This window comes from Cyprinus carpio, chromosome B24, assembly GCF_018340385.1.
Source record: "Cyprinus carpio isolate SPL01 chromosome B24, ASM1834038v1, whole genome shotgun sequence".
Taxonomy (NCBI): domain Eukaryota; kingdom Metazoa; phylum Chordata; class Actinopteri; order Cypriniformes; family Cyprinidae; genus Cyprinus; species Cyprinus carpio.
This window is the reverse complement of record NC_056620.1, coordinates 7326566-7339794: the sequence shown is the minus strand read 5'-3', so window position 1 is coordinate 7339794 and position 13229 is coordinate 7326566. Positions and strand designations below refer to the sequence as shown.

At 37.4% G+C, this 13229-nt stretch overlaps 1 pseudogene; it reads left to right on the top strand.

Moving 5' to 3' along the window:
* LOC109073662 overlaps positions 1 to 5207 on the top strand; it is a 44417-nt pseudogene extending 39210 nt beyond the window's left edge.
* Positions 5208 to 13229: the final 8022 nt, after the last annotated feature.

Here is a 13229-nt window from a genome sequence, read left to right as displayed (position 1 = left end):
AGAATCAAAAGGATACAATGACTTGTGCTCTTTATTCCAACTCATGTGGTTTATGTGAAGAACAGATCTAAATATAGGTTGCTCCTCTGTAATTGAATGTTAACCACTATGACAGGATCATTGGGTCTTAAGAACCATCAATCTGTTTCGTTAAATGAAAAATCCTCCATTAGGATTTCTTCAAGCTTTGATGAAATTTTATTCATTCATTTGCTTTGAGATCCTTTAATAATCAGAACTAATTTGGATACTTGGCAAAATACACAGTCTTTCTTCACCTGTTGCAATATTTCATTAAAATGATACACTAGCTTACTTGTTAGAAAAACTTTTTTTTTTTCATTTATTCAGTCACACTATTTCCAGTTCTCACCATTGACAAACCATTTTTGCCTCAATAAACTCCTCATTTGCTGCTTATTAATAGTTAGTAAGGTAGTTGTTAAGTTTAGGTGTTGGGTAGGATTAGGGATGTAGAATATGGCGATGTAGAATTTGTGCTTTAATAAACAGTCAATATGTTAACAACAGACTTGCTAATAAACAACTAGTTTAGTAAGAATGGTAAGAATCTGTCCCTATGCTAGAGTGTTAGCATTTATTCTTATCCCTTTTGCCATTTCAGGCACACTTTTGACAGAAACTAATGATTTGACATCATTTGAATATTCATTTTGATTGGTCAGTTTACTATTGACATTTTTGATTAAACAATCTGCTCTTGCATTTGGGCAGTGGTTAAACCCCCCTGTGCTATTTAAACAATTTTATCGCTTTTTAGTTCTTATGTTAATTTTAAATGTATTTTTTGAGGAAGCTCAGCTTCCCCTGCCTGATGGACTGACACTGCCTTTTAAAGAGTCAGTTTAGGGTTGTGGAGCGTACGAATGACTTCAGCAGTAATGAGGCACTCATTCAGGCAGGGACTTAGCTTGAACTCTTACACAAGATAAAGGCAGTTGACTTCAAAGGCAGGGCATGTGATTTTTAGAAGTTCTGCATCGCTTGCTGCTCTCTCCCACTGTTTCTACAGTAATTAATCACAGTACAGAGCCATGGGATAGTGTTACTTAACTATCTGTATTTAGCTGTAACGGCACCCATGTCCTTTCATCATAAACAGTAATTAGTGCATTGTGGCAGCCAGTGTTTTCAGCATACACCGGTCCTTTCTAGCTTACCTCAGGAATTTCAGAAGGTGATTTAACAACAATATGAGGAAACCTTATTTCTGCATTCAAATGGACATGTCCAAACTATTCCATGTAGCAGTGCATATGTCATCTCAGAGGGACCGTCAATTTCCAACCAGTTTAAAAGAGCTGGAAGCAAAAGCGCTGCAAACCTCACTGCAAACATGGTGAAGATGAACACAGTCTCCCAGCAGGTCAGCACAGATAAACCTGAAGAAAAAAAAATATACTGTATATGACCAAGCACAGATAAATACAGCATAAATCTAAAAATAAACCTGCTGTATTGGAGCTGTACACATGCTCTAACATCATTGTGTGACTGCAGGTTCGATAATAGCTTGTGTCATTTGCAAATGCCATTCTACCTTCACTTCCTAGCTCTGGAGTTCAGGAATCAGTATATTGTGTACACAAGTCCAGGCACCTGGCTCAAAGTTCAGTTTAGCCTCCTAAATCATTCACTTAGTAGGTTTCCTGTTTTTGTAGTTGCAGTAGGTGACCATATAAACATGAAGACATGGATTTTTAAAAAAGTAAAAAGAGTAGATGATTGTTCATTTGGATTCTGTAAATCCACCACAGGTTCAAGCTATGAATGAATAGGTTCTTAGAATGATTGCAATGATTAATGAATCTGCATAGAATTATTTAAATCAGAGTAATAGTGTAGAGTGTACAAAAGCATACTGTAGATACTACCAAGGTTTATGGGGGAGAAAAGTTAGCAAAACATGTTGCATTGGATGCTGCTTCGAAGCTAAAAAGTTGTAACATTACAATATTACCCAATTTGATACCATATATTTGATACCATATATTGAAAATGATATCAATATGTTTATATAATTTTATATGCATTTATATTAAGTAATTTAAATTATTGTTGAAATGGGTTGTATAAATAAGCATTTTGGAATACAACCAGATCTGTAATGCACACATACCAGATAGTTATATTGTATTGTACTGTATTGTTAGATGATTGTAGATGATTAATCATTTTTCTGTAAATCCATCCATAGGTTCACTCTAGCCCCTGAACTGCACCCGGACTGGATGTTGATGCTATTCTTTACTCATACACACTTGACAGTGACTGTCACTTTGGGGTTACTGCTTGTGCCAAAGGTAAACCCACACATCCTATTTCATCCTCTGAATCATTTGTTGGCTAAAATCTAATTTTACCGAATCTGTTAAACACTCATATCTTTCCCACAGTTCTTGTTTGCGGGTACACATCTAAGGGATGACATTGCTACAGAGGCCTATGAAGATGAATTGGATATGGGCCCGGTCTGGGTCATACCTGAATAGCAGCATCAACGTCCGCCTGGAGTGAGCACAGTCTGGACCCAGAGGATATTCGGGTAGGTGCCCTGATTTCTTTCAGGCTTTCTTTTCCCCTTGACTCTCTCCTGCCTTAGTAATTAACTGAAATTTCATAATCTGCAAATATCTCTTGACCCCTTGTCCTCTAACTGACAAACATACTGAGCCATGGCAGTTTTTTATTGCAGACACCAGAGGAAATGGGCCAGCTAAGTTCTATTAATGGCTGTGGCGTAAGGTCTTGCGACAGTCTTTGGGAAAAACGTACCAACGTGAGCAGAGGTTTTTGTTTGTTTGTTAGAGCTGAAGAAGTCTCTCACCAAAGACTCAAATTTTGTTCATAGAAAGGGCATTTTGCTAATGGGATAAAGTTCTGCTCTTGGTATAATTGTCGTTGATGACTTCACCTGTACGAAATGCTTTGATGTTCTTCCGAGGCTCTTTCAGACCTAACAATAAAACATGAAATTTTCGTATTTGACACCGTCCCAGACTGTCCTGTCTCTAATTAGTGGAAAACAGCATGTTGGTTTGGTCTAATGTCTTTGAGGCACTGTCTGTAGTTTGCATATAATGAACTAGGAGTTCTGGCATGCTTTCTGTGCAATAGAGCGTCTGCTTCACTGTAACTAGAATCATTTCATTTTTTTTTTTTTTTGCTTCTACATCTAGGCATATGTTGTGAGTTAATGGCCCATTTTGTCTTAAAAATCCACAGGAAAGAGCTGAAAAAAACTCTACTCCCAGCTGGAGATTTATAAGAGGAAAAAGATGCTGGCCAACAATCCTCACCTACAGAAGAAGCGCAGCTCCAAAAAGGGCCTAGGTCGCTCCCTCATGCGCCGCATCACTGAGATTCCGGAGACAATGGGCCGCCAGTGTAGCCGTGAGGACAAGACCTGGGTGAGCATGGGAGTAACCGCAACAGCATCTGTGTCTTGAGAAAAACCCTTTCGACCCCCTCACACTCTGTTAAGCCTGCCAAAGATGAATCCCTGAAGAGCAAAGTTTTCTCCCTTAAAAAGTCCCACAGCAGTTATGACCATGTTCGTGACCACAGTGAGGATTCCAGCAGTTCAGTAACTGACAAGATGGAAGTCGCAAACCACAGAAGGCTCCCTCTCGAAACCCTAATGGGCAAGAAAGCTGGTGAAGAAGTCCTCTGAGAAAATTGATGCAGCCAGTGAGTCAACAGAGTCCGTTCCTCTGGTGTGTAAGTCAGCCAGCGCTCACAACCTGACAGCTGATAAGAAACCTATTCACCCTAGAACATCCATGCTGCAGAAATCTCTAAGCTCATTGCCAGTGCCAAAGAGAAAACACTTGGTCTAACAGGAAAGGCCCAAAATAGCAGAGGATCCAACAAAGAAAGCTAATCAAAAGAAACAAGGATGCCAATACTCTAGCTGAAGCTGAGGAAAAGGAGGGTTATCCAAAGATGATTGTCAGTCAGTCAGTGGAGTACAAGCAGACAGCTGCCAAAACTGGTATAATGAAGCAACAGATGAGCGGAAGCCAGCCCTCAATTTGCTCCAGAAACAACCAAGGGGGAAAGACCTGTAGACCTATCAAGAGGTGTGCCCTTGGGAAGTGTGAGGACTTGCCAACTCCCTCTGAAAACAAGGTCCAGAAACATGTGTCCTATTGCCCCCGAGCAGACCACCACAGTCCATGGAACCCAGTACACAACAAGGCGACAAAATCACAACAGCAAAAGCAGAAAGGCACAGAGCAGTCACCCTCTGTGGCCAGGCCCTCCAACCAGAAAGCTTCTGATAGAGCAGACATATGTCCAGTGGGAGGAAGGAAATGAGGACGATGGTCAGGCAGTGGGGGCCAAACCTCACTCCAGTGGTAAGCCTGCCATGTCCAAACCCCAGGCATCCGGAGAGGTTGCCAAGGTTCTAAAAAGCTGAGGTCTGTCCATGGGACGTTGAGGAAGTGTCAAGCAAGCCAAAGGACTCTCCAGGGGATTGCTCCCTGATCAGAGCAGACCAAGAAAGGACACCACACCAACTGAGATCAAAGGGAAAATAAGCTCCTCGCCTACTGAAGTCAAGGGCAAGGGTACAACACCCACAGAGGGTAAAGCAAAGAGTGTTTTTTCCGAGCCTACTAAATCCACAGGCAGCACATTACAGCCACCCTTTAAAGCAGAAGTGTGTCCATGGGACTTTGAGACTGTGTCAGGTCCAATCTCTGAAAAAAACCCTTGTTCCTCTCAGGTTTCTAAAACAAAGGAGACCCGTGCTATAAAAAAGGGAACTTCTCCTCTCAGAATATCAGAGATGGAAAGAGAGAACGCAAAGGGTCCTGGTGAAGACAAAATGAAATCAATGCAAAAGACAAGTTAACCTCTGGAAAAACAAAAAGAAAGACCTATCAGCCAGCCTAAACTGGCTGAGGTTTGTCCATGGGATGCTGATAGTAGTCAAGAAATTGTCTCAAAGGAAAACAAAAAAGCCCACATCTTGCATTAGGAAAAAGCAAGCAAGCAGAGGTATGCCCTTGGGATTTTGAAGATGCGGCAACTAGTAAAGAAGTCAACCGGAGCACCAGTCCATCCACTGGCAAACAGAAAAGTTTGAATTCCAAAGGCAGAGTTACTAGTGGTGTTAAAAAATGTCAGATGTCTGCCCATGGGACTTTGATGACCAAGGTTCAACAAAAAATGCATGACACTTTACCTGAGTGAACCATTAGTTAGTCCTCATTATATGTGCTTTTTCTTTCATGAATACACCATGGAATGAAAACTTTAATAGAATTTATGGTGATTTGGAGAAGAAAATCAACATGTCGCACAAGCTGCCTTCTCTTCAACCTTTTGTTTTCCCTTTGTGTTTTTTTGGAATAAAGAAAAAAAAAAAAAAAAAACACACACACACACACACACACACACACACAAACAAACACAAAAATGCAACAACTCACCAGGCATTCCAGATTTTTTTTTAAAGTATTGGTTGAACCTTTAAATAGAAATGGTAGTTTACAATTATGCAACTCTTTATGTGCAATGTAAACAAGATGCCTATGCTCACCACAATGTATCCTCATTAACATTTGAACTCTCCTAACAGCTGCATCTGTAGCCTCTCTTTGACTGTGGCTTCCACAAAAGATCATACAAGTTCTTGTTACATAGGAAGGTGTAGACCATGCATAAAGTGTCATGGAGTAAGCCTGATCCATTTCCTTGTTTTAGTTTGTTCCACACATTATCATCTGGTTTGAGTAAAAATGAATATTTGCCAAAGATAGAGGTAAAATCCAATAAATCTAAGAAACTCAAACCTCAACAGAATATAAAATACAACATTTGTACAGTGAGTCGAATTCATGCGGCTGCTAGAAAATTAGCCTGTAGCACTTTAGTAAAGAACATGCTTAGAGAGACCAGATGTAAACTGGACGAACACCATTCATATTTGCCCTTGTTTGTTGTTTGGCCTTGCTGTTTTATGCCGTTCTGCAATCATATGTGCACATCTGCAACATTTTTAGTTATCTAGAAAGCTAGAAAAAAAATTAAACATTTCCAATGCTTCCAAATTTGCTGATATATTATCCTGAATGTGCCTATTTAAATAGTCCTGTACCAGTCTTACTTTCTATTGGAGATGTGAAACCTTTGTCCATAGCCCATATTACAAATACCTAGTGAAATCAGCATCTTATTTTTGAAAAGAAATGAAGTTTAGTTTATATATTAGAAATGTTGCAAAATTGTAAATGCTTTTTGAATGGGGTATGCTACAAAAAAAATAAAAAAAGTCCACAGTCCAACTAAGTTCATGGGACCATAGATGTCGTTTCTCTCAGTGTAGGGCACAATCATTAAGGTTTCCACCTCTAAGTCTTTCCTTGTTGGCTTTTACAATTAGAACCTCTTACATTATGTTAACATCAAATTCCAGTCTAATCTCATATCAAATTCTAACCCAAGCTTCAATTTCTTTAATATGTATCTGGTATCCTTTACCATTTTTATTATGATTACATCAGTTTATCAAATAAGATTATTGCTTCTTTTTTTTTATTTTTTTTTTATTTTTTTTTTTTTGGAAATGTATAGATTTCCATAGAGAACATTCTGAAACAACCCTAGTGATCGCTGATGTGAATTCAACAATGTATCTAATTACTGTTGGAAATGTAACATATCTTGTATGCCTTCTCAGCACATGGTCATTGGTAATCTGTAATGATGTCAAGGTAATGGTGTCACAACACATGAGGCATGAACTGTTGTACAGGTTGATGCCTAGTTATGAAAAGGTTTGTATAAATGTTGACATATTGCGATTGCTATTTTGACCCAATCTTACAGTAGCCTAAATGGTTTTTTAAATGTGATTGACAGATTCTTGTGTTTGTATGTGCCCAATAAGAATTAGCAAGAGTACAGAATAAATGTTTATGCCATGTATATATGTTATAGCTACCAAAGAGGTAAAAAAAATGTCCCCCTAAATATATCATTCTTGGCATTGTGTGAATCAAATGATGTTACTCCACATGTGGGGTAAATTTATCAAAGAACTCTCTGGTGTACAATTTAACTTATAAAACTAAAAGTATCTTTTCCATGCTAATATTTACATGGGTAGGCCATTCCTGTTTGGCAGTTCTTTTTTTTTTATATATCTATATATATATAGATACTTTCTTTTCACAGACTTCAGAAATATGCTCTGGTAAAGCTTGGATACATGATCAGTTATGACTATAAATTTAATTAATATATCTTGTTTACTTGCTCAGTGGAAAAAAACTGAACAGAAGAGAAATCATTTTGAAGTATTTTAATGTGTGATAAACCCATTAATGCCACAAACATCACAGATCATTCAGAAGTTTATTGCTAATACTCACCGGCATGATGACATTACAAAAGTGACATGGAATTTAACCAATAAATGCATTCCCAGTTAATTAATCAAACCAGGTAATTTAGATGTTACTAATTTTAGCTTATCTTTTTTTTTTTTTTCTCTAAGTAGAAGCACATATTTTCTGGGGACAATCAACATAATTTAATTTCCACTCCAGTGTTAATTTAATTGTATATACTGCATTAAAAAGAAATACAACTTACACCCTGTAAATGTTTATACAAATGTATTGCCAAGTAGGATGACCAGGTAGTATGACTACAAATCTGTAACCAAGAGAGAATCACCCACTTTCCCAGATTTATGTAATCTGCCTATAATTTATGAGCCCAAATTATACTATTCTCATCAGAATATGTGCTCATGGAGTTCTAGGCACACTAAAGGGAACTTTCAGCAACCTGTAGTTCATCTACTCCTTAACTGGTCTAGTCATCTCATACTCTAGATGCTTAGACTGGATGTGTAAAATTGAACCACTTTGTTACATATTAGAATGTTTCGGGGAATGGTTTTGTATCGTAATGCATCCCTCTAGTTTTACGAGTTTTTACCCATCCTGCAGGTCCTCATTGATCTCTATGGTAGTATGATGTAAAGCACTCAACCCATGACCTGTTAATGTAATGTAACCTTGCCTATTACATTGTCTTAGTGCAATGTTTAGTTCAATTTTTTGGGAGTTTACAGAGTGGAGTATTTGATCTATTTTTGGACTTGATTTTGGTTATTTAGCTCGTTTACTCCTGGGCCCTACGCATGTCCCACCACTGTCAATGTGTTGGGGGGGACACTCCTACTACTTAACGCGGTATTTGTCTTAGCTCTAACGCTCGTTGCTTCTGCATGATAATGAGAAATTTAGTAAAGACTGATGTTTCACTGCCCCTGATAGAACTGTAAAAAAGAATCTTTGATCTGTTATTTGACTGTTTACAAGTTGTATAGTGAGTGAAACTGTACCCTACCCTGTATTATGTGCTTTGTTATATAAAACGCTCTATGACCAGCTTATAGCATTACACATATGGAGATATTTGGTAGAATTTATATTGTGTAATATTGTGATAGCATGTACATGAAAAATACCTCCTCTGCATAATATTTTTCTACAAAACGCAATTCTGTGTTGACTGAATGAAATCAAAATGAAGGGAAAAAAAAAAAATGACCACCTTCAATGAAAAAAAAAACTTTACTTCTATTGTAGATTTTATTGCTTTTTCACAATACTCTAGTACACACTGTGTTATTCTGGCCAGGAAATGTCCATGTTTGCCACCCATAGGCGGTCTGAAATCTGATGTCGATGATACACCACATTCAAAAATGTTTGTACAGAAAATAGCAACGAAAATTAAGTGTGGTCAAAATTATATCATCTGTCTGAAAGTGAAGTACCCATTATTTTACAGATGTCCAACACAATAACCCATCCTTTGGTTTTTTTAGTTTTTTTTTTGGTGGCTAATTCCATATGTATTTTATAGTTACTGCTTATTACTAGTTAGTAATGTATTATTTAAGTTAACGTATTGGGTAGGCATGTATACTATATGGTATAAGTACTAATAAAAAGCTAATTATGATATAATATACCTGCTAACTAAGCAACAATAGTGAGAAGTGGTCCCTGAACTAAAATTTTGTGTTACCTTTCTTGCTTACTGGCTTCTATGGCCATGTGTATACTTAATCTAAATATGGTGCTAGAAAATCACATAATCTTAAACATAAATTTTAAAAACTGTCTTTCCAACCGTTGCTATCGCTGTCTCTGCACTGGTTGCTACTATTACTTTATCTCAATAAATAGCCCTAGAATGTCAAAATATTGCAATGGTTTATCATTATGTCAACCATTGCAATTCCTGTTTTCTGTACACACCTGAATGTAATTTAGGGGGAATTTACTTGAACATTTAAAAGGCTGCATCTATCTGTTTTGCAGTTATTGATCTTATTGTCAACGATTCAACCATATAAGTTTCGATTCATTCATGTTTCTCATTAAGGTTAATCAAAATTTTAACTTGACCTTCTGGGGAAAACAACATGCCTCTCTATGGTGATTGGTGTTTCTTTATGGCAACTTTGAAACATGAAGTTTGTTTTTTCTAGTATAGATAACCTTTGCTTCTTAACAGTGGTGCTTGAAAGCCAGCCAATCAGAATTGACCTTGACGTTTTTAGTTCTATTAAAACCAGTTCTCTCACTTTTTTAGGACTAGGACACTGATGAAACCTAAACAGTTCCACAAAGAGCCCTGATAATTGATTCTTTTTTTTTTTTACACCGGTTCAAATATGTTGGCATTCGCAAAAATCTCTTGGGGCTGGTTTTTACATTGTCAGCATTTTTTGCCTTCATTAATAAATGACTGATCTCTAGCCTAAGTGGCCATGGCCTATTCTCAAAGTAAATTTTGTATCCTGCCGGTCTTAGTTCTCTCCAAGGTTTGTTTACTTTAAACTTAAAGGAAGCTTTAAAAGCCTTCATTGTACCACTTTAGGGTATTCATATGAAATGTTTGGCCTCAGCTCCTGAACAAGCTTTTATGGAGATGCTGTAGTCTTTCTGACAGAGATCATGGTGCTCCGTATGGGGAAAAGTGGATACGACGATATCAGTTCTTCCGTCATATTTCTGTCACTAGCCAAGTTTTGCTGAAGATCAGTCCCAGTCAACTGCTGTACAAATGTGAATTCCAGTTTCTTTCACTTGAAATTACACATCCAACTAGATTTCAGAAGAATATGTGAGTGATGCTTGCTGCAGTAAAACTCGTTCCACAAACCTAGAATTGTTGGTGGATGGTTGCCAGGTGGTTGCTTAAGGTGTTCTGGATGCGGGAAATAACATTAGTGGTGGCTTCATTTGTGCCCAAAAATGAAAATATGCTGCCATCCCCCCAAATTGTGTTTTTTTTACCATGGAGGGACAGAACTCGCTTGAATTTAATTAAAAAAAATGTGTTCTGTAGATCAAACAATTTTCATCATGGGTTTTTGAACGAGCATGAGTTTACCTAAATACTGACAGAATTTGTCATTTTGGGCGTGAACTAATCCTTTAAAGGCAGGGTCAGGTGATTGGTTTAAAACTCGATTTATGTCATGACAAAAACTGACAACATTGCCAGACAGACAAGACAGAGCAGGGTTATTTGTGGTATGAAACAGTCTCAGTCCTCAGCTTTTCAAATTTTGTTATTTTGTAAGAAATTCAACGACAAAAACATTTATTTATACCAGGTTTCTTTATGTGTTGGTGACAGATACATTTCGTGCTCAGTTCGTGCAGCACATATGAATTGATCGTTCTTTGACATATTTACGTAACGCACGAAATAAACAGCAATGAATATCAGAATGTATGTGTTATTAGTATTAGATATTATATTATATATATATATTATATACATCTATATATATTTTTTTTTTTTTTTTTTTTTTTCACTCCGAAGTTTATATTCTCCTGTCTGATTTGTTTGTGGGACAAAAATTGGGATTTCAGCGTTATGATTTTGTCAGATTCCATGTCATTCAAACCTTTGCAAGGGTTAATTAGGGTGGTTTTGTTACACAGACTGGCAAACCGCTGTATAAGACAGTGTAGGAATGTTCCATTTTGGCATTTTCCTCAGTAACAACACCATCAGTTGATACTACGATAATTTATCAGTGAATAATTATATATTAATAGGGAAGTTGGGTGACAAAAATAAGCCTATTTGGTTACTGTAGCCCATTTCATTCTCACCTTCCTGCAAATCTACCAAACCTAGCTTCACCATCTTCATTACTAAAGGTTTAATGACCTATGGGTGCTGTGAACTCTTTGGGATTGCGAGTCCTGATGAGCTGTATGTAGGTCACAGCCTACTCAAAGAGTTACACAAATCACTTTTGCATTGATTTCACTTTTCAAGAGCACTCGTCTTACTCGGAACGAACAGCCACTCACTCAGTGAGACTGGCCGCTCTCTACACTGCACAAATGGATAAGACATGTTGTTTCAGATTCGCTATCAGATATCACATCTGTGACTGCAGCGGTCCGTTCATATGATTTTCATACATTTCATACATTATGAGTAGCCTCTTATTTTTTGTAATATTAAAGTGAAACATATAGGGAAATTATAACTGTGACCTAGGAATTAGCGCAATGCTCTGGGAAAGCTTGAGTAGCAGATAACAGGTTTGATTTCGACCTGTCTTTAACTAACGCTCCTCAGCATGCCTTATGTCCAAACCACTGTTGAAGATGAATTATTTAAGTATTGGAATGTTTCCCTTTTGTGCTTTAATGACAGCAGCACTCAAACTTCACTTCAACAAACTTCATGAAACTTCATGACATGTTCACCACATGGGTTGAGATGTTCCAAAACACCTCTTGAGAAGATGCAAATTAAATCTAAATGAAGTTTTGTACAAAATTTTTCAGTAACACTTCAGTTAAAGCAATATGTGAATTTTTGGCGCTCGAGCGGTTAATAACAGAACTGCAAAGCCATCCCGCGGAAGAACATTCTAACTCGCAGGCTACTTCTCCACTTTTATCCGATGGCGTTTACCAGTTATGGTTACTCCGCAGCGGCTACAATAAGTCCCAAAAAATATACTTATTATAAATGTACCATAGTTAGATTTTGGGTAAGACAAAAGGCGTATTTTGGTAGATGAATTTATGATGTACTCAGCTCATTATATACATTTTGCTTATTTTGAACACAGAAAAATAACATACTGTTGCTTTATGGGACCAATTCTCGACTGTTAACTAGTTGCTTTATTAGCACTGCATATTACTAACATATAGCTGCATATAGTTCTATTATATTATCATCTATTATCTTCTATCTATCTATCTATCGATCATCGCAAAACCATTCATGTTTTTCATTTTCAGAAATACTTTCTAGTTATTAGAAAAAGAAAGAAAAGAATCTCTCACACATATTTCTAGCTAAGCTTTCTCTGTCTATTTACTTATTTATCTATATGCCATTGTGACCAGTGGTTTTAAAAAAAATTGGTCACAATCATTACATAAAAATCAAGGCATTGGCTACACATTCCAAACTATTTTTAAATGTTTATTTTGATCTGCATTCTGCAGCAAAATATCAGGAAGAGCTTTAGTATTTCTTTTCTGACCGTCACAGTGGGTGAGCTAATGCCCTGAGAGCTCAGAGGCCTAAGCTGTAATCCCCAAGTAGCTCTGGCTGTGCTCAGAAGATAAATCCAGGCGCAAGACACCCTGCGTTTCATTCCCCTAGGCAGCATACAGCAGGCCACACTTTGTAATGGGACAATTCATGACTCATCAAGGTGTTCCGGAGGCGATGTGACAAATCCTACAAGGCTAAGGTCATGAATATGAATTAGGTCGTGCTGTTTGTATTTTGTCCAGAAGCGACGGTTTAAAGTCAAAATATCTTTAATGATGGATTTATTTTGTACAAACACATAGACTTTTGCTTCATCACAAGATGTTAATTCAGGGGTTGGCAACCTATGGCACAGTGATTAACCATACAAATTAAAAATGGCACTTCATGACCAAAAGGTTCCCAGCCCCTGCTTTAACTGATGGATTGGAGTCATGTGGATTACTTGTGGAGTATTGTGATGTTTTTATCAGGTGTTTGGACTTTCATTCTGACGGCACCCATTCACTGCAAAGGATCCATTGTTGAGCAAGTGATGCAGTGCTACATTTCTCCGAATCTGTTCTGATGAAGAAACAAATTCTTTTACATTTTGATGTCACAGACATGCATTCCCAAACACA